At 44.8% G+C, this 22,470-nt stretch overlaps 1 protein-coding gene across 3 annotated transcripts in view; it reads left to right on the forward strand.

Annotated features, from left to right (window-relative positions):
* The first annotated feature begins 15,863 nt into the window (after positions 1-15,863).
* Positions 15,864-22,470, forward strand: part of SETBP1 (SET binding protein 1) — a 321,545-nt gene continuing 314,938 nt past the window's right edge. For 2 of the 3 annotated variants that reach the window (XM_064140223.1, XM_064140225.1), the window contains exon 1: positions 15,864-16,243. The gene's annotated coding sequence lies outside the window, so the exon portion shown is untranslated. Of the gene's footprint in view, positions 16,244-17,909; positions 18,190-22,470 lie in introns of those variants that run through there. The other variant, XM_064140224.1, reaches the window with a different exon arrangement.

Here is a 22,470-nt window from a genome sequence, read left to right on the forward strand (position 1 = left end):
CTCAAAAAATTTTATTGTCAGTAACCTTTTAACACCCACTTTTTTAGCCTAGGATTTCACTCCTAAAGAACAACAGTACTGCTCAAGCATCTCTCAACCACATATGCTGCTTCATGAGCACAATGTTACACAGCTGGAGCAAGAAATGTTTTGTCAGTTGATATTTTAAAGTATAATAAGTAAATAAATAGTTAACCAGAAACCAAATAAAGGCACATATAAATAAAATAACAAAATAAACACACACACACAAAATCATATAGCCACATGTGTGCATTATATTCTAGGAACACAATCCATCCTTTCGGTGATGAGGATTTCTTTTGATTTTCCCCTCCTTTGTCTTCAAAAAAATCTAAAGCTCAAACTGCAAGACTGGACATGTTAATCCTCTTTCCCTAAACGATGCAGAAGCAGAGCAGGCAAACTTCAGCTGGGATGCCAGCCGGCAGAGGGCGATGCATCATGGTTATTCAAGCAAAACCCCTCAAAACCACAAAAATTGGAGGCTGATGAGGAAAAGATACTATGGTGCAATAAAAAGTGGAGTGCTACACTGGGTCAAAAACCACTGGTGTCAGACCTAGGAACCCACATAATTTTGTGGGTTTTGTTTTTTTTCCCAAATTTCAGTTTCTGATAAACTCCACAATAAGAAAACAATTAAAAATGAACAAATATGAATTAAAAAGTTGTACTGTGGATTCACCTGAGAACAGGGAAACATTCAGGCAATGGTTTTGCAGAACAGGTTTTGCCGGGTTTTCTCTCAGGTTAGGGAGTTAGGGTCAGTCATGATGATACTCGATGCTGCTCTCTGTGACTTCTGAAATCAAGGCTGGGTGGATGTCACCACAGAGATGTTAGGAAATTACAAGAATTACAAAAGACAGAGTTACATATCTTAAGGCTCTGCTGTATACTTGGCACTGATAAATAATATCTGTGGGTTTTTTTTGTTTGTTTGTTTTTTTTTTTTTTTTTTGTGTGTGTTTGTTATAGAGGGGTTTGAATCTGCCTTTGGGGTGAGATATGAGGCCGATTTGAAGGTTATTAAATAATTTATTAATATTTACAAAGAGAATTTCCCCCAAAGTTCTGCACAGCTAACCCACACAAATTCTTTGTATGTGGTTGGTGAAACTATTTTACAGAATGTCTATTTACAGCCAAATTAAGCAACTTGGGAGAGGTTTTGGAAATGTTCTGGTCAGAGAGTCTTGTGGCATAAAGTGCCACTGATAAAGTCAGTGAAATTCCTTAGCAACTTGAATCAAGAGAGTTCAAATACTCACTAATTGGAAGTCTCAGCATCTGTGGTCCCAAAATATCACAGTATCACAGTATCAAAGTATCACCAAGGTTGGAAAAGACCTCACAGATCATCAAGTCCAACCCTTTAACACAATTCTCAAGGCTAGACCATGGCACCAAGTGCCACATCCAATCTTGCCTTGAACAGCCCCAGGGACAGCGACTCCACCACCTCCCCAGGCAGCCCATTCCAGTATCCAATCACTCTCTCAGTGAAGAACTTTCTCCTCACCTCGAGCCTATATTTCTCCTGACGTAGCTTGAGGCTGTGTCCTCTCATTCTGGTGCTGGCCACCTGAGAGAAGAGAACAACCTCCCCCTGGCCACAACCACCCCTCAGGTAGTTGTAGACAACAATAAGGTCACCCCTGAGCCTCCTCCTCTCCAGGCTAACCAATCCCAGCTCCCTCAGCCTCTCCTCGTAGGGCCTGTGCACAAGGTCCTCTCACCAGCCTCGTCGCCCTTCTCTGGACACGCTTGAGCATCTCAATGTGCTTCCTAAACTGGGGGCCCCAGAACTGAACACAGTACTCAAGGTGAAGTCTAACCAGTGCAGAGTGCAGGGGCAGAATGACCTCCCTGCTCCTGCTGACCATACCATTCCTGATGCAGGCCACGATGGGTTTGGTTTTTTTTTTTTTTTTTTTTTTTTTTTTTTTTTTTTTGGGTTTTTTTGTGTTTGTTTGTTTGTTCGGGAAAATCTGTGACACAAATCTAGTGGCAGCAATACTAAAGAGGATGCTTCCAACCAACTGCTATGAGGGGAGAGGAGATCTTACACGCCTGGGAATTGTCCACAGCGTTCAACCTGAGAATTGATCACTTCTCTGAGCTATTTGGCAGAGTTGCTGCAGTAGCTTTGACTTACAGCCCCCAGCTAGAAGGTGTTTTGAAGTCTTCTGTTTAGTCCAGTTGCAAAGAGGCAAATTAGCTTGGAGATGATGTTGGTGCGTTTGATAGAAGCCTGCCTGCAGTGGCAGCAGGAGCCTCTTGGCCTGTGATGCTCTGCAGCACCATTGCTGCAGAATTTTGGGCAGCTCTGGGGCAGAGCTCTGACGTCAGGGACAAGCCACAGGTGCAAGTTGCCTGCAGAAGGTAAAGGCGCTGTGTCTGTCCAGCAAGTGTCCAACGACCAGAGTTCCTCCTTGGGCAGCCTCTGCTAGGCAGGGGCACTTGTTCCTGAAGTGCTGTCCCAGCTCATCATTTTGTAGGCCATGACCTATATTGGGTTGGCACATATGCCAGCCACTGGCATGCAGCAGCAGTGTGAGTGGGCGTGCTGCCAGATGACTATCTGTAAGGATGGTGCCAAGAGAGGACCTTTGGTGGCCTGAACCTTATGGAGATGTTTTAGGCATCTTTCCCCTCACCCCCCTGTAGCTGGCTCACAATATATATAGCGAAAGCCACGTAGTTGATTCTTGTGGAGCTAATAGTTCAATTTGAATTGGGGTGCAATGTCCAAGAAGATTCCATGGGCACGATAGGACTGATGCAGCGGGCTGGAGTGGCAGATGGCCAGGAATGCCTCATTTGATCATCCACTGGATTGGTGCAGAGTGCTGTGGAACAAAGGGTTACGTATAAGCGGATAAAGGTAACGGCCCTAGGCAGCAGGCTGGGAGAGGTGAGCGGTGGGATTGGCAAGAGCCCCTTGTTTATCTGAATTGCCCTATTTATCAGATGTGGGCCGAGACTGACGGTCCTTTGGCCACAATATTGTTCAATAAGCATCTGGCAGCAGGCCAAAACACACCAAATTAGGAAGGGTCCACAAGTCTAGTACTACTAAATATAGGAATAGCATAGGTGGGCCACACGCTAAGTGCATGGGCTTATGCAACCTGTTTACATCCACATTATATAACCTGGGCAGGCCAGACTTTGTGGACTTTGTGGCACCTGGCCTATTGTGCCCCTTTGGTCCATTTAATGTGTTTACCTCTGGTTTGGGCAGAAAAACATGTTTGGGCAGGAAAACATGTCCAGGCAAGTCAAGGCATATGTAAGTCTATTTGGGCCTATGTGGCCCTCCATCACAGAGCTACTGTTTGCTGCAGTAGATGCTTTCGAGTCCCACACTGACCAAACTAATGCCATCAACTTCTTGGCTGGGAAAGGTACTGTCCCTTACATAAGACTAAAGACAAATGACAGAGGCTTAATAATAATAGTAGTGATTTTTGCTGAATATTGCACCCTGGCCTTGTAAAGTATTATTTTTACTGTGCATGGGCTGGCTGAAGTTCATTCATCTACACAATGCCAAACAGCCTTAAGCATGTTTGCAAACTGTTATTCAGAGAGCATTTCACATTGAAATGTGATACACCTTGTTCCTCACGTTTCCATCTTCAAAGTTTCAGGTGTCCCACAACAATGATAAATAATTTTAGCATATCATCCACGGGTCAAGTTTTGCAAAGTCCTGGGAAGGAAAGGAACAGCTCATATGATGCATGTTTTAGATAAAGAAGGTGCATAGAAATTAGCCATTGTCACCCGAAGGATTTTATACATCACTAGTATCATGTCAACACACTAATTTATTTTCTCCAAATAATTTCAGAGGCCAATCTCAGCTCACCTGTGAAATGCATCCTCTCATACTGATATTATCTCATGGTCTGTTTTCCTTATGTTGTGACTGGCCCAATGAAATCCTGTAGGGCACAGGAGGAAGATATTTTCTTATTCTTTGATGGTTTATGGTATGCTTTTTTTTGAGGGAAGGTGAAGTACACTTCATATTTTAGTATACCCAAGCTATTCTATACTTTTTGATGAAAAATAGAAACTTGTTACCCTCTCTATGTGATTGAGAACGTACCTGGACAAGAGAAATGCATTTATGATCGAATTAATGTTACCCATTCCCAGCAAAACAGCCTGTTAAAATACAATGGCAGAACCATACAATAATAGTCAACTGTGTATTGGAAGTACTGATCTGGAAGATGAGGTTTAGGTACATGCTCTGATTTGGACAACTTCAAAATGAAAGTGACAGTACCACACTTTCCAAGTGGCACTTTACCACAAGGGCAAGCTTCTGTCCCTTTCTACAACACAAAGTCTGTCTTGGATTGGATAAATTTCCTCAGCCATATCCAGTCAAACTTCTAGTGTCAGTGATTCAATGATTAGGAAAAGTCAGAATTAGTCCTCACCTTATGGCAGCATTTATTCGGCCATTGGATGCACCAGGGAAAATTTAGGCTCAAAGTGAGGAGAAAGTTCTTCACTGAGAGAGTCATTGGACACTGGAATGGGCTGCCTGGGGAGGTGGTGAAGTCGCTGTCCCTGGAGCTGTTCAAGGCAGGATTGGACGTGGCACTTGGTGCCATGGTCTATCCTTGAGCTCTGTGGTAAAGGGTTGGACTTGATGATCTGTGAGGTCTCTTTCAACCCTGATGATACTGTGATACTTTCAACAAGGAGCAGTAAGACTTTACTTGGTACTATATGGCAGCTTTCATGAGAACTGCACTGTGTATACACTACTATGAAAGTTCAAGAGAAATTTATACTATTTTTCTGTAGATTTATTTTCAAAGATTGACAAAACATAAAGGACAGCTAGTCTGTGTCCAGCCTGTCAGGGTAATCAGTGCTTCATCTTAACTTATGCTAAATAGTAGTTTTACCTTATTCAGTTATGTTTTGTTTCCAGAAAAGAACCCCAAGCCAAATCCAGAACAGCATCAGAACAATATAACGCCAAGCTCTAAAACAGGCTCCAAAGCTTTACATGAGGTCTTTCAATTATAATATGTGGACAGAGTTAGTAAGTAGTTGGATGTACAGTGACTAAGGGTCAGTTAAACTGTCTCAGCACTGCTTCTTTGAGAAATTAGGTAACTAATTCCAGTCCCTTGGTACCATGTGATTTCCTCACCTAGAAGGCACTTTCCCCCTGGCATCAAATGTATTTCTGATAGCTAAACATATTTCCTCAGAGCTTGCCCTTTGTATAATTTTCTCCAGCTCTCAACCATTTTTCTGTAACACTTTCCTGTACCCTTCAAACTTTAACACCCTATGTCTTAAAACATAGTGGTCAGACCTATAAGTTTCTTGTGTTCTACCTTACTAGTGCCATACACCACAAATACGGTGCTGCTGGTGCAAGTGTCACATCAGCACTTTGAGATTTGAAGTCTAGCTCAAAGTTGGCACTGCAGTGCTTATCCAGGGTTTTGTCTATGTTTGCATGCAACATCTTATTGCAACTAGCATCTCGCTGCATTAGAATGCATTTTGCTTCTCCAAGTTAGGCAGTGAAGTTTGATATCACAGAATATATCTGCTTGGAAGAGACCACAAAGATCATCCAGTCCAATCCTCAGCCCAGCACTAAACTGTCAACACTAAACCATGCCCCTAAGTGCCAGGTCCACATAGATTTTGAACAGCCCCAGAATCAGTGACTCCTCCAGTGCCCTGGGCAGACCATTCCAATGTTTGATAACCCTTTTAGTGAAGAAATATTTTCTAACATCCAGACTAAACCTCCCCTGGTGCAGCCTGAAATAATTTCCTGCAGTCCTGTCACTTATCATCAAAGAGAAGAAGCTTGCGCCCTCCTTGCTCCAAACTCCCTTCAGGTTTCAGGGAGCAATAATGTCATCTCCAGACTGAACAATCCCAGCTCTCTCAGATATTCCTTGTAGGTCATGTGTTCCAGTCTCTTCACCAGCTTTGTTGCCCTTCTCTGGACACATCTCAATATCCTTCCTACAGTGAGGGGCAACATTTGAGGTGTTGCCTAACCAGTGCTGAGTTTAGGGGGATTATCACCAACCTCTTCCTGGTGGTCACAGTGTTTCTAATATGAGCGAGGATGCTACTGGCTTTCTTGACCACCTGGGCACACTGTGGACTCATAGTCAGCTATCAACCAACATGTCCAGGGCCCTCTCCAAGTTGCAGCTTTCCAACCACACATCCCCAGGTCTATAGCTTACCATGAGTGTGTTGTGACACAGGTGCAGAACCTGGCACTTGACCTTTTTGAACTTCATACACATAGTCTTAGCCTATCAGTCTAACCTATCCAGATCCCTATCCACTAGCAGACCAACACAGCCACCCAGCTGGGTGTCAACTGCAAGTTTACTGAGGGTGCACTTAATCACCTCATCCAGATCATTACCAAAGATAATGAAAAGGACAGGCCCCACACTGAACTCTAGGAGACAGTAGCAAGTGAACTGGGTGCGAGCCAATGGGCATGGCCACCCAGCTAGTTTTTTATCTAGTGCAGAGTACACTAATCCAAGCTTTGTGCCTTAAGTTTCTGAAGGAGAACGCTGTGGGAGACACTGGCCAGGCTGCCCTGGACCCTCCTTCTTTGCCATTTCTCTGACCATAAGGTCATCTAAAAATGTCATCAGGAGTAGTTCCATATTAACTTTCAGATCATTGATAAATGGCATAAGCAAAAACTCTATTAAATGTCCTTTTCAACAATAATTCTGCATTGACAATTACTTTCAGAGATCTGTCAGTTGGGCAGTCCTTAACTCATTTCATGTCTGCCCTTGTCCTGAACACAACCGCTTTTGTTTGGCAAAAAAACATCTTCTAGAAAGTCATCCAGTCTCCACCCTGAAAATGTCATGAGATGGTGATTTTTATAAATACTTCTATTAAGTTTCTGGAATGTCTAATCGCTATGAACATTTTACATCTTCATTGCTATGTCATCTTTCCTATGAAGTTAACTTCTGATTATTCAATTTATTTAATGAGTCTTCTAGCTAGATTTAATAATTTTTAATACCTGGAAATACCAAGCAGATTCAGTATTTCCATTTACTCCCTATCACAATCTATGTAGTTTCAAATTGTTTCCTGTTGGTCCTGCATTTCATCAACTGATAATATATTTATGTTAATGTTTTATGTGTCTTATTGCAAGTTGCTGCTTCTATATTAGCCTTAAATAGATACATATAAATATTTATATTTAGGCTATATACTCATATATGTGCAAAATTTTAATCAGTATGAAAACTGAAATGCACACACGATGGAGATCATCAATGCCCATGAGAATCCAGGGTAGGTTTTGATGTTTGGTAGTAAATAGTTTCTTTGAAGTTAATTATGAAGGGAAAAAATATGTGTGCTTACAAGATCAGAGTTCCTTGTTTGACCAGAAGTTTTCTGTAAGACTTACACATCTGAGGAATGGGCAGGTCCTGGTCTTCTGCTGATGCATCTATAGATATACAGAGAGTGTCGTGGAGGGGTATTCTACTCATACGTCGGTCATAGCAGAGGGGAGAAATTACAGTATCAAAGTATCACAGTATCACCAAGGTTGGAAGAGACCTCATAGATCATCAAGTCCAACCCTTAATCACAGAGCTCAAGGATAGACTATGGCACCAAGTGCCACATCCAATCTTGCCTTGCACAGCTCCAGGGATGGCGACTTCACCACCTCCCTGGGCAGCCCATTCCAGTATCCAATGAATCTCTCAGTGAAGAACTTTCTCCTCACCTCAAGCCTAAATTTCCCCTGGCATAGCTTGAGGCTGTGTCCTCTTGTTCTGGTGCTGGCCACCTGAGAGAAGAAAGAAACCTCCTCCTGGCCAAAACCACCCCTCAGGTAGTTGTAGACAGCAATAAGATCTCCCCTGAGCGTCCTCCTCTCCAGGCTAACCAATCCCAGCTCCCTCAGCCTCTCCTCGTAGGGCTTGTGCTCAAGGCCTCTCACCAGCCTCGTCGCCCTTCTCTGGACATGCTCAAGCATCTCAATGTCCCGCCTAAACTGGGGGGCCCAGAACTGAACACAGTACTCAAGGTGTGGTCTAACCAGTGCAGAGTACAGGGGCAGAATGACCTCCCTGCTCCTGCTGACCACACCATTCCTGATGCAGGCCAGGATGCCACTGGCCCTCTTGGCCACCTGGGCACACTGCTGGCTCATGTTCAGGCGGGTATCAATCAGCACCCCCAGTTCCCTCTCTGTCTGGCTGCTCTCCAGCCACTCCAACCCCAGCCTGTTATCTGGTTGTTGTGGCCAAAGTGCAGCACCCAGCACTTGGGAGTTATTGAATGCCATCCCATTGGACTCTGCCCATCTGTCCAGGTGGTCAAGGTCCCGCTGCAGAGCCCTTCTGCCCTCCAATCCAGCCACATCTGCCCCCAGCTTAACGTCATCTGCAAACTTGCTGATGACTGACTTGATGCCCTCATCCAGATCATCTATGAAGATGTTAAAGAGGATGGGGCCCAGCACTGATCCCTGAGGGACACCACTAGTGTCTGGCCACCAGCTGGATGTGGCACCATTCACCACCACTCTCTGGGCTCGGCCCTCCAGCCAGTTCCTAACCCAGCACAGAGTGCTTGCTATCCAAGCCATGGGCTGACAGCTGAGCCAGCAGTTTGCTGTGGGGGACAGTGTCAAAGGCCTTGCTGAAGTCCAGATAGACCACATCCACAGGCCTCCCCCCATCCACCAAGCGGGTCACCTGATCATAGAAGGAGATCAGGTTGGAGAGGCAGGATCTGCCCTTCCTAAAGCCATGCTGGATGGACCTGAGGTCTTTGCCATCCCTCAGGTGCGCTCTTATCACCCCCAAGATAACCTACTCCATCAGTTTCCCTGGCACTGAGGTCAGGCTGACAGGTCTGTAGTTCCCAGGTTCCTCCGTCTGACCCTTCTTGTGGATGGGGATCACGTTGGCAATTTTCCAGTCTCCTGGGACCTCTCCGGTGAGCCAGGACTGCTGGAAAATGATGGAGAGAGACTTGACCAGTTCATCTGCCAGCTCTCTCAGCACCCTAGGATGGATCCCATCTGGTCCCATGGACTTGTGGGTGTCTAAGTGGTTCAGCAGGTCCTGAACTAACTCCTCATGGATTTCCAGGGGAACACACTGCTCCCCGACCCCATCTCCCAGTTCAAGAGGCCACCCACCCTAAACGCCTCCCTCCTCACTGTTGAAAATTGAGGCAAAGAAGGTATTCAGGACCTCAGCCTTTTCTTCATCACCAGTTATGGTGTTCCCCTCCTGGTCCAATAAGGAGTGGAGGCTCTTCTTGCCTTTCTTTTTAGCATTGATAAATGTATAAAAATGCTTTTTATTATCTTTCACAGATGTGGCAGCCTAAGTTCTAACTGGGCCTTTGCCTCTCTAATTTTTTTCCTGCATAATCTAGCTACATCCTTAAACATGTCAGGAGAAGCCTTCCCCTCCTTCCAAAGGTGATACACCCTCTTTTTTTCCCCCAATTCCTTCAGGAGCTGTTTGCTCATCCAGGCTGGTCGCCTTCCCTGCCTGCTCATCTTTCGGCACATGGGAACTGCCAGCTCCTGTGCCTTCAAGAGCTCCTGTTTAAAGTAGGTCCAACCATCCTGGACCCCCTTGTTCTCAAGGATTGCTGCCCAGGGGACTTTGCAAATAAGTTTCTTGAACAAATTGAAGTTTGCTCTCTGGAAGTCCAAGGTGAGGGTTCTGTTATTGTTCCTCCTTATTTCCCTGCATATTGAAAACTCAACTATCTCACGGTCACTACACCCCAGGCAGCCTCCCACTGTCACATCTCCCACCAGCTCTTCCCTATTGGAGAACAGCAGGTCAAGCTGAGCTTGATCCCTAGTGGGCTCACTTAACAGCTGGGTCATGAAGCTGTCCTCCATGTGTTCCAGAAATCTTCTGGACTGCCTCCTCTCTGCTGAATTAAGTTCCCAGCAGATATCTGGCAGGTTAAAGTCACCCACAAGAACAAGATCTGATGATCTTGAGATAGTCTCCAAATGTTTGTAGAATACCTCATCTGCTTCCTCATCCTGGTTGGGTGGTCTATAACAGACTCCAACCAGGATGTCAGATTTGTTAGTCCTCCTTCTGATTTTAATCCACAAGCTCTCAATCCCTTTGTCCCTCACCATGCGAGAGGATGTTTACAAAATATATATATATTTATTAACTTCCAATATTCCAACTCTCGCCACCCCAACCACTGAACTGTAATATTAAATTGTTCCTTACATGGTTATGAAGACATTATGGGAATATATATCTACAGAAACTTATCAATAACTAGCAAACATTGAAACTATTAACAGAATCAGAGTTTTCCTCATGGCTTAATGCTGCCTGGGGTCTTACACTATTTGCCCATCAAAGCTGAGCTGAAAACTGCTTTCTGCTTTATGGCAGAGCTAATAGAAATTACAGAGGCATTGAAGTATTAACTTACAACTCGTATTGATCAATAATCACCGTCCAGAGCTACGTCACAGCCTATTGCAAGTGTCCAATTCTCCAGGGTCTCTGCCTGTGGACTTTGAGGCTGGAATACTCCAGTTTCAGGGGAAATAAGAGTCTCTGACCTTGTGTGGCTGAATCCTGCTGGCTGCTCTCACCAGGGGTACACAGGCAGGATCTCCGGGTACAGAGGCAGGATCCCATGTAGTCTGAGCATGAGTCTAATGCTGGGTCCTCAGGCCAATCGAATGCAGACAAGTGGGCCTGCTCCTGACAACCCGCAGCAATGGCACACACCAGGCAATCATATCAAGGCAGGCATAAAGCTGCAAGGAAGTACTCAGGCAGGCAAGCAAGCAATGTGGCGGAGCTGCAAGTAACGTGGGGAAGGCTGCACGTGAGCCTGTGCACTCCTATTTATTAAATGTGGGCTGAGAGTTAATGGTCTCATTGGCCACTCGAATGACCAATCAGGTTGGCAGTCAGCCAAACCTTACCATACTGGGTAAAACCCACAGGCCTGGACTCCAAATATGGGAATCATGTGGGCCCAGCACCAGGCAGGCACGAGCTGGGCATGTGGGGACTTACACAAACAGGTGTCCTGGGCAACTGACTGTACAGCCCTGGTCTGTTGTGCCCCTTTATGCTCATTTACCCCTGGTGCAGGCAGAGAGACATGTCCAGGCAGAGCAGGCATAAGTAAGCCTGCTTTTGGGCCTACAGGCCCTCCACAACAGATAGATAGACAGACAGACACGCACACATTACTTCTGTTTAAGCTCAGAAGATTACTAGGCCACTAGAAGTTAAAATATATAAGGAAACTACTCTGATTTTACCAATTAGCACAACTGCAAAGGATAATTTTTAATAAAATGTTCATATTTTTAAATTAGAACAAAGTGTTACCATTGCTTTACTGCTGGCCTTTTAAGGTACATTTTTTTCTTTTATATTAACTTACAAATTCCCTAATCATTCTGTATAAATACTTACCTAAGAATTCTGTATAACATTTATACATACTCTGAACCAAGCAATACTTACATGCAAACTTAACTCAATATGGTACTTACACAAAAATAACAGGCTCTTGGACTTCATTATGAAACATCTGCCTGTCTTATGTAGCCAAGGTTATACAGGGATTGCCAAACATGAATAGGAAACTCATTTCAGGTCATCTCAGGAATCAAACAAATTTTATGAATGCCATAGTATTTTTTAAGTGAAATGAACAAAGGAAAGGATTTTTTCCCTTCAATTAACATTGTGTGAACTCCCTGACACTCTGCAGAGATAAAGACTTTTTTCTTTCCTTTTTTTTTTTTTTTTTAAGAAAATTGTTCTAGATCTTGAAGACAAAACCATAGGCAAGAAGACCTTTGATGTTGGTCCTGATCCACAATGATTTATGAACACACAAGCTACAAGGTGACCAATCAAAGGAAAAGGTGTTATTCTGCTTATGAAATATCCTGATGGATCTTGTCAGAGTTTGAATTTCACAGTTAACCAGGGCATCTACTCTACCCTGGTGAGGTTGCATCTGGAGTACTGTGTCCAGTTCTGGGCCCTCCAGTTCAAGAGGGACATAGAACTGCTTGAGAAAATCCAGCACAGAGCTGTGAAGATGATTAAGGGAATGGAGCATCTCTCCTGCAAGGACAAACTGAGAGAGCTGGGGCTTTTCAGCTTGGAGAAGAGGAAACTGAGGGATGACCTCACCAGTGTTTATAAATATATAAAGGGTGAGTGCCAGGATGACAGAACCAGGTTCTTCTTGGTGATGCCTGATGACAGGGCAAGGGGCAATGGGTGGAAACTGAGGCATAGAAAATTATTTTTCCAGTTCTCGTATTTTCAAGGCAAGTGAGCATTAAATAAGCCATTACCTTGATTATTTCCCAAACTGAACTTCTCAATTTGAAATTATTTAAGTATGGCTGCTTAAATACATACATATATATTTATGTTTCCTCACCAGAAGATAAGAAATACTATATGTTTTCAAAAAAATGCTTGCAAAATACTTTTTATCCCAAACTCATGAAATAAAGGAAAATTAGAAGTTTGGGACTTTTTTTGTTGCTTTTCATTGTTGTTGTTTTCAGTGTGGGTTTCTGGTTTGGCATTTTTGTTTGTTTGGGTTTTGGGTTGTTTTTTTTTTTTTTTTTTGACAGGGGGTGTAATATGTTTTTTCTGTGTTACTCCAGTCAAGCCAATTATTTCATAGCTATGTGCCATCTTATTCCAAGGAGGAAGACAATGGTCAATGGAGCTCTTCAACACACAGAGTTTACCTGCCAAAAGTTTTCGAAACCAAAATTCTTCACAGGAAAATGTCACTGGCTGCTCTGCCAAGAAATGTTGAAACTGTTTCTTTTTGTTTCATTCGTACACAAAATGACAAAATGTAGCTCCAGCTGAGTGATTTAAACAAACAAGCCTCACTTCCATGTTAAAGCCCTGATTCAAAATGACAATTCTTTGGTTTCAATCAGAAATGTCAATGTTTTCAGTGTTTGAAGTGCATGTTTGTTCACAATCAAGGTGGAGTTGATCAGTCTGCTGCATATTACATCAAATTATTTGTTTTCTCCTGTTGATAGAGAAAAGCAAGAAGAACCACTAGAGAATAAAGACAGGCACAATCTGCTGCCTCTATCCAAGCTCACTAGCTTGGGATTTGTAGGTATCATGACAGCAATCAGTCATGTGGAGAGATTCAAATGGAAACAATAGTTTGGTGTGTTTTTCATCTGGGAGCTTTTCCCACAAAGCATGAGAAAATACAACAGGGATGAAGACACACATTCACCCATGTAGTTGAGTTTGACGAGGGTTGGTTAGAGCTGTAGTAACATCTCATCAGCTACACAATTGTGTGTGTGTTACATTGGAACCTGTGTCATAGATCTGTGACTACACATCTAAGGGATTGTGGCATATGAATAACCTTCCATTGCTGATGGCTGTCAACTCACATAGCTCTTAAATCAGTTGAACCTTGAGTTCAGGTCTTTTGGATGATGGCCTACAGTTAGCATTTGTCTCAGAGCGAAGAGGAGAAACTCAATGCACTTTGAGCTACCTACAACATTCTGGGACAGGGAACCCTGTGGCACCATTTCTGCAAAGGGTTAAACATGTAGAGGCACTGAGAAGGGTACTCCCTACTCTCCCACGATGTTACTTTCACTTTTAAGTATTCTTCTAGAGCTACATCCCATAAACCTCCCCTTTTCTGAGAGTTTCTTCTCATCATCTGTATGATTACTTAGGCAAGCCAACAATTTACTTCTGTCAGTATAGGTCTGGCAAACTGGCAACCTAAACACCAGCACCCCCCAGATCACTGCTGCTGGAAAGGCAGGAAAGCAATAGACTAGGGACTTGTATTTTACACAGCTCCATTTGCCCCGTGCTGAGTTTCTGATGTATTTTTAGCATTGTTACTGCTTCACACTAAAAGAGAAGACAGGGGTTCTTTAATCTGGAAAATAGGTGTTGGGAGTCGTTGCTTGTTTCCCCTAGCCGAGGAGACACCTTCAGGTGTGAACAGGAATCACTGGAACCTAAAAGCGTCCCACACAGGTCATGAGATGTGGAGGAAAGAAAAAAAAAAAAAAAAAAAAAAAAAAAAAAGGGCGGGGGGTGGGGGGGGGTGGGGGAAGTGGGAGCAGAGATTGAAGTGGGATAAAGTACCGCTAACCTGAGTCTCACCTTCTTTGCCTTTTCTCCCCTGCCCCCATCACTGCTGCTGTTGTGTCAGGTAGTGGCACTGTTGAGTACATTAACCCAGGGCTGATCACTGCAGCCACACCGAGTGTGTCTCTGCGTCTATGTGTGTTTGTGTGTGATCATTACCATTTATTACTCCCCCCAGCATCCACCCCCACACACACTCTCCCCACTCGCCTCAGTGCTGCAGGACTCCAGGAGGAGCGAGAAAAAGAGAGGAAAAAGAGAGACGCAGCCGTCAGCCCCGCGAGCTGCTTAAACAAATCGCCTCCCCTTGCAGGGAGAAAACCCGGGGGTTGGGGGGGGGGGGGAGGGGGGCGGGGGACGAGGAGGGAGAGGGGAGAGACAGAGACAGGGTGAAGGAAACGAACGACCATACCAAAGAAAAAATAAAAAGACAGATAAAGGAAAAGTCACCGGAGAGAGAAAAAGCAGTCTCCGGGGGCTCCCTTTCCGAGACAGTACTGTAAGGGAGGCCCTCCTCGATGTTTGTGTGCCTCTGTGCGTGCGTCCCTGTGTGCACCGATCCCGTGCCCGTTAGGAAAAGGGGGTGTTTCCCCCCCCTCTGCCCTCCCTCCGCGCCGGGCGGCGCGGTGGGGGCAGCGGGCGGCCGCAGCCCCGCAGCCCACCGGAGCTCCGGCATCAGCACGGGCCCACTCTGGAGACGAGAGAGCCAGAATAAAGGGAAAGAACAGCTTACTCGCCGCCAAAGCAGTCCTTTCTCGTCGAGGAGCTTTGCTCTTTTTTTTTTTTTTTTTTTTTTTCCTTCTTTCTTTTCTTTTCTTTTCTTTTCTTTTCTTTTCTTTTCTTTTCTTTTCTTTTCTTTTCTTTTCTTTTCTTTTCTTTTCTTTTCTTTTCTTTTCTTTTCTTTTCTTTTCTTTCCTTTCCTTTCCTTTCCTTTCCTTTCCTTTCCTTTCCTTTCCTTTCCTTTCCTTTCCTTTCCTTTCCTTTCCTTTCCTTTCCTTTCCTTTCCTTTCCTTTCCTTTCCTTTCCTTTCCTTTCCTTTCCTTTCCTTTCCTTTTCTTTTCTTTTCTTTTCTTTTCTTTTCTTTTCTTTTCTTTTCTTTTCTTTTCTTTTCTTTTCTTTTCTTTTCTTTTCTTTTCTTTTCTTTTCTTTTCTTTTCTTTTCTTTTCTTTTCTTTTCTTTTCTTTTCTTTTCTTTTCTTTTCTTTTCTTTTCTTTTCTTTTCTTTTCTTTTCTTTTCCTCCTTGCCAGGAAAAGCAAACCCAAAACAGCTTCCCTTCATCTCACCCCCTCTTCAAAAGGCTCCCAAACAACCACCACCACCAAACAGAAAGCAAAAAAGCCCCCCCCAAAAAAAAAAAAGAAAAAAAAAAGGAAACAGAGACAAGCTCCATCGATTTCAGATCCAGAATTTTATCCAATGCATTGATTTTTTTTTCACTCTCTATTTTCTTTCTCCTTCCACCCCTCCTCCTTTCTTTCACCCCCCATCCTTCCTCTCGTCCTTCCCACTTCTCTTTTTCTTTTCCTTTTATTTTGGATCCAGCTAAAATTAACCGGGACTGCACGGGGTGTTGCGTGCTAATTTGATTTACTCCGGGATTCCAGCTTCCAAGACGCCATTTTCCCCCCTTCTCGCTCTATCTATCCATCTACCCATTTATCCATCATTTATCTGTCGAGCTATCTATCCGTTTGTCTGTCCGTCCATCTCCCTCTCCCCGGGTGCCTTCCCTCCTTCCCCCCGCCCTCCTCCCCTCTCCGCTCTGCGTGTGCTGCGCGGCCGTGCGTTCCCCTAATCTGACAGATGAACACCGCCATGGGTTTGCCGCAACACAAGCAAAAGCACCTTTGGGGGCTGTGGCGAGGGATGGAAACCGGGATCTAAAAGAGAAGAGACAAGAAGGGGGGAATCCGAGGAAGGAGGAGAAAGAAGAAAGAAGAAGAGGAAGCTGCTGAGAAGAACTCGCCGCCGTTTTGGGGATATGGGTTAGTAAAGGGAAAAAAAAACCAAAACAAACAAACAAACAAACAAAAAAAACCCCACCAACTAAAAAAAAAAACAGGACGAAAAACCTGAGCCATCGAGGAAAGGTCTGTCTGAACGATTCGAATTGCAGGAGGGTTTTACCCTTCTTGCTTTTCCCTTCCCCTCCTGCTCCCCTTTTCCCTTCTGCATGCAAAAGTTAACGTCGTCTCCTTTTTTTCCTGCTTTGACTTTGCCATGGCGCGGAAAAGGCTTTATTTATTGGGGGGGGTGGGGGGGGGTGGGGGATGATATTTCTTCTCTGTGCAATGCATGCGAGTCAACCCCTCGCCTTTCGACCCCTTCTCTCCCTGTGCTTTGTGGCTAGTGATGGGGGGGGTTCATGTGTCTGGCCGGGGAGAGGGGGACGAGATACTAAGATCCTGTGCAGGGAAGGGGTTGCAATTTTTTCAAGAGTTTGCATAATGTATTTACCTCTCCTTATCTCCCCCAAATCCCTTTGGCAGCCTGTATGTGTTTCGCCGCCGGTGCGAAGGGTAGGTGGCAGCGATGTGTGTGCGTGTGGAAAGGAGGGAGGGGGAGGCCCATCCCCGCTTTGTAAATTGCAGGTTAAGTGGAGCTAGAGAGCAACATTGTAACCTTATGGGGATTTGTGTGCGTGCGTGTGTGTGTGTGTGTGTGTGTGTCGGTGTGTCTCAGTGTGTATGAGTATATGTGTGTGTGTGTGTGTACGTGTGTGGGGATCCGCGGCCGTGCTCGGCGTGGGGGCCCGGAGGGGAGCTCCGCTGCCCCGGGGCGGTCCCGCACTTGTTTTGACATTGAAAAGGACACGCAGCCCAGAAAAGCGGCAAATTGCAGGAGCAAAGAAGTATGGGGAGGGTAGCAGGGGGGAAGAAGAATTAGCAATGCGCGACACCCCCCCTCTCCCCCCCAGGGGCCCCCTGCTCAGTGGCGAAATGAGGCGCGTTGATAATGGTTATTAATAAGCCGGTGATTGCCGCCCCCACGGTGGCCCCTCTTTCCCCTTCTCCCCGGGTAGAAGTGGAGTTCAGCTTTGAATACTGCTGATACTATCGTGGGTGGTGTTGCGGGGGGGGGGAGGGTAGGCAAAACGCAACCTGCAACAGCGGGCGGCTATTGTCAACTCCAGCCCTGGCGCAGAGCTCCCTGCCCACCTCCGTGCATACACGGGCACGCTCACACACACAGGCACACACAAGCGCACTTACACACAGCCACACGTACGCAGTCACACTTACACACTTCTTCCTCGGGTTTCCCGGTCGGGCAATGGGAATTCAGATTCCTCCGGCGAGGCGCGCCCCCCCCCCCCCCCCCCCCCCCCCCCCCGCCCCCCTCCTATCCCCCTCCTGTCCCCTAGTCCTACCCCCTCCCGCCGTTGTTTCCCAGTGTGTGTGTGTGACTGTGATCGTGTGTGACTACGTGCGTGTCTGTATGTGTGTGTGACTGTATGTGTATGTGACTGCATGTGTGTCTTTATGTGTGTGACTCCATGTGTCTGTGACTGTAGGATTGTATGTGACCGTGTTACTGTGTGGGATTGTGTGTGACTCTGTGACTGTGTTTGAGACTCTGTGACTGTATGTGACTGTATGATTGTGTGTTCGTGTGACTGTGTGTGACTGTGTGTGTTAACCGTATGTGTGAGTGTGTGACTGTGTGTGCGTGACCGTGTGTGCGCATCACAGCGGTCACTGGCGGTCCCCTGCGGTCCCCTGCGCTGGCTGCCCCTGCCTGTGTGTATTTCTGTGTCTAAAAAGGCAGTTGAGAGAAGGATTTCCGATTCGTTTCCGCTTCAAATAAACGGCACTGATAATCTCAGGCCTGACGCCTGATGCTAAAAGGGCATTTCGCCGCGGAGAGCTGGACCCTGGGAGCGGTCGTCGGCAGGGTCGGGGGACACCCAGCCTGGCCACCCTTATCGTGGGTAGGTCCCCGGGAGGCTTTGCGAGGGGAGATGTAGGGGGAGGGGGGGGGGGAGGCTTTCCCGAGGATAGGCATGAGGGAGGAGGCTGAAGGAGGGGGGCACTGCCCACCCATGCCGGTGCCCCCGCCCCGGGTGCCGTGAGCTGGGTTGAGCGAGCCGAGCTGGGCACTGGGAGGAGTCCGCCACAAGCAAACGCTGCCGGCGGGGAGGGTGGATGAGAGGGGGAGTAAACCGGGAAGGGCTTCTCACGCCCCAAGCAGAGACGTTTCGTTAGCCTGGAGTCTGCGGTGGCTGTGCCGCGGCCGTGCCAGGCCGGGCCGGGGGCGCGGCGGAGTGACTGTCCGTGTTGCCTTATATGTCCATCTGTCAAACCGCAAAGGATGTGTGAAGCCGGCAAAGCGCTGAGCCTGCTAGTCCTGTTGTCAGGGAAAGTAATGTGATCCTTTCGGTATTGACAGGAGCATTTCAGAGGTAAGGGACTGCTGGCAAAACTAATCCCAGGCTGAATATTATGGACCCGAATGGGTGCAGTTATTCATCCGACAGCCCCTGCAGCCAGGACTAAATAGGTGCAGGCTACAGAGATGGTATTAATTTGCCATCTAACGTTGGATAGTGACAGCATGAACCTGTGTAAAGAAGTATCTAAGAGCTTACATGGTAGGTGGGTCAAAATGTATCCATCAGGGAAAACATGCAAATACTGGCTTCACACTTTTCTGTGCTTCCTCGGCTTTTGCCGAGGTTACTCCCCTCAGTCACTACCTTCTTCCCCTCGAAGGAGAAACTTTTTCTATTTCCTTTTTTTTTTTTTCCTCAGCTGAAAGAGAAGAATACCGTGCAAACAATGAAGTTTTACTTTAATCGCTGCTTTTTACTTGGAAGGGTTATGTGAAAGCAAGGAGGGAAGAAAAAAAAAAAAAAAAAAAAAAAAAAAGACCAAAAAAACCCAAAGCAGAAACAGCCAGTGAATGGAGACTTCTCTTCCATCTCTTATTGCCATTTTTTTTTCCAAATTTCTCAGACTCAAAGTTTTAATTGAAACCAGAAATCTATTGAGAAGTAACTGAGCCAAGAAAACCTCTGTTTTCTCTGCAACTAGGGATGGGGAATAAATTACTTTTTTGCTGATGTTATTTCAAGTTATTTGAGCTTTTTTTTTTTTGTTTGTTTGTTTCTGCCAAAAAGCCCAGCATGGATTATTAACACATTATCATTTTAGGAGGATGCATTTTCTGAAATGTAATAAAATGATATGGTAGGTTTATGCAGAGCTATAAACTATGCTGGTTGACGGCAAACATAAGAAACAGTGGCCATGATTTATTATTAATAATAATCATAACTGAGCTATTTAACTTGATATTTACTGGATTTCTTTACTGAGATTGCTTGGTATCATTTCCAGTAATGTACTTTGATTAACTTTTGAGCTGGTGTGTTTTTTTTTAACAACTGCTATTGCCATATGCTTGACTAACTCAAGGAGTTTGGTGCATGAAAAGATCCAGCCATCATTTTGGCTTTAGATGCTGCTGAATCTCCTCTTGTGGTCTGTTTTGACCCATCCTTTGCACTCTTTTTGCCAGCATAGCATGCACACCTCTTAGGTCTAAGTGGCAGTTTATCAACAGGACTCTTGTTTTCTCTTACAAGATTTGCCTAATCCCAGTTTCAGTGACTTTGTTTTTGCCCTCTCAGTAGGGCTCAATTGCTCACACATAATCTTTCCCTTCTGTTTTCTTTCCCCTTTGGACAACACCCTCCAGGACTGAAAAACTCTTGCCTTGTGCTCCGAGACTTGCAATTACACAGCAATTTTGACTCTTGACCCAGATAGTAGCAGGAAACTCTATTGTCTAATGAACCACATAAAAACAGTACTAGGATCCAACAGTTTGCTATGGTTGAAATGAAAGCTGTGTCAGTGCATTGATGACTGATTTTTTAACCATATGCCTGGGTGTTTTTTCTTACTCCTTGTTACCTACCCATCTCAGAGTATCTGTGATGACTTGTGGGTCTGTGATGTTGAAAGGCAGCATTAATAACTGGCAAAATGTGATCCATGATACATGGACCTCAGTAGGGCTAATTCTATCAGAGTTTAGCCATACTCAGAAAATCTAGTATGCCATTTTTTGCCTAATATAACATGGAGGCACACAGGTTTTTGAGTGTCTAAGTGCTGTGATAAACCGTGCATTTGATAAGACAAGGACAGCAAGTCTGTGTTTAAAAAAAAAAACAACAAAACAAACACCAAACAAAAAAAACCCAGGTGGTTAGTTGAAATTCATGGCAAGGTCTAACGTTGTTGCTGGGAAGTTCATGCTTAGGGCAGCAGCAATCCAAAGTTTAGATCTAGTCCAAAGCCTAGCAAGAAACGTGATAGTCTGCGGGGAAATTTTAGCAGAGAAAGCTCCCAGTGTTTTGCTGCAGGGGCTGAGGTTTCTACTGGGACTGGTTTTGCTGCTATTATAGGTTCTGTTCTTGTTGCTCTCTGTCTTTCCAACTTGATTAGAAAAATGTTTCGTTTCATTTTTTATTGTTGAGGAAATAAAATGACTCATCCTCTTAGGAAATTGTCATCTTGAGTAAAGATAAAGTTTAAAACCCCTCAAACTCCAGTTTTTAGCCTGGGGATATTGTCAGATCTGAAAGCTATTTCCAAACTTTCAAGACTGTGACTTCTTTGCCTTTTGACATGCCCAAGAAATCAGGTTGCAAGAGTTGTAAGCACAGTTGTTTCTGAGGTTCACTAAGACTCTTATGAAAGTTTCTTTCTCCTTCTAACAAAAAAAGCTTTACTTGATGTGGCTTTGAAAGCTCATTGTGTCTTTATGTCTGTTTAGAGATCTATTGGATGGTGGGAACAAGCACTGCTCCCCAACAAGCATCTGGATTCTGCTTTCATGTTTAACTGGTCAGGGAGAGGGAGAAGAAGAAGGGAGATAAATAGATAGGGAAAAAAATAGTAAGTCAAAATAATTTCTTAAGTTGAATGAAAGCAGTGGGGAATAATTCGGCTTGTCTTTCAGAGCTATGGAAGTGTGCTAAGAAAGTAGGGGATGGCAATTCTTTTACCAGGTCTTGAGAGGAAGCAAAGTTATTTTGGCCTTTTGGAGTTAGATTTACTTTGCAGCACATTGTGTAAACACAATGATGAGCTTTTACTGTAAGTTGTGTGGCAGCTGGATATGAATAACAACCATTTGACATTATTTCATTTAGTCTCCTGTTGTTCTTTTTGTGAAATTGAAAATTTTGAACCATTTTCAGATTAATCAACTCTCTCTCCACAAGGCCAGATTGAACTCTGGACCTTGAAAATCCTGAGATTTGGGAGGATTTGGCCCAGGCTTGATTATGATCTTTACAACTCTAATTTACATCCAAGTCTAGCTAGGGATCTTTGCAAGGTCTTAGGCCTCTCTGTCTGTGTGATATTTGCCCAACTGCCTGTCTACTGAACCTATGTGCTATTCGTTGTGTGTTGATGACCCTGTTGACTTTGGATGTGAAGGGGATAGTGATGAGACTGGTAGCAAAACAGGAAGGCCAAATAAGTGCTCTGGAAATACAGTCACAATATTGTTCACAGATCTCAAGGCCAAGTTTACGCTTACTTATGTGTGGGGTCAATGAGGCTTATGTACATACCCACCCATCATGGGGTTCCTGTAGCCAAAAAATGAGACTGCTTGAATGATAAGAATGAGCCTGAGTTGTCTTCCCTACATAAGGGTGGTGAGTCTGATGCACTTTCTTTGAAAGGAAATATGATGTGTGGAAAAGTTATTCAGGAAGAGACCAATTTCCATGCAAAGATGAGGTCAGAAGGTGGTGGCAAGGCTCTCACCTGCCCTGGTGCATATTAGAATACAGCATCGCCCAAGGCTTGACTCTGTAGTGCAAGATATATCAGAATGCAAATTCCTGGCAGAGTGGAGTGCTGGTGTTTTGGCTAAATGCTATTGTGGGGTGACTTATTTAGCTTTTCATTGCATGTAAGGAAGTAAATTCCTGTTTCTGTAAGGGTTGCTGTGCAGTCCTGGGCAGCTAAGGTCTCTGCACTCATAGCAGTGATGAGAGCATAGTTTCATCTGCTGTAGTACAGCAGCCAGCATCTCCTGTAATAGTATTTGGGAAAGCTGTTTAGAAGAATGTGCGGTAGGCAAGTATGGGGTAACCCAGGACTCACTTTAAATACCTCAAAATTAGAGATGAAAGCCTGATGTTTTATGATACTTTGAAATTTTTGTTAGGCTTAACCTTTAA

The sequence above is a fragment of the Pogoniulus pusillus genome, chromosome Z, assembly GCF_015220805.1.
Source record: "Pogoniulus pusillus isolate bPogPus1 chromosome Z, bPogPus1.pri, whole genome shotgun sequence".
Lineage (NCBI taxonomy): Eukaryota > Metazoa > Chordata > Aves > Piciformes > Lybiidae > Pogoniulus > Pogoniulus pusillus.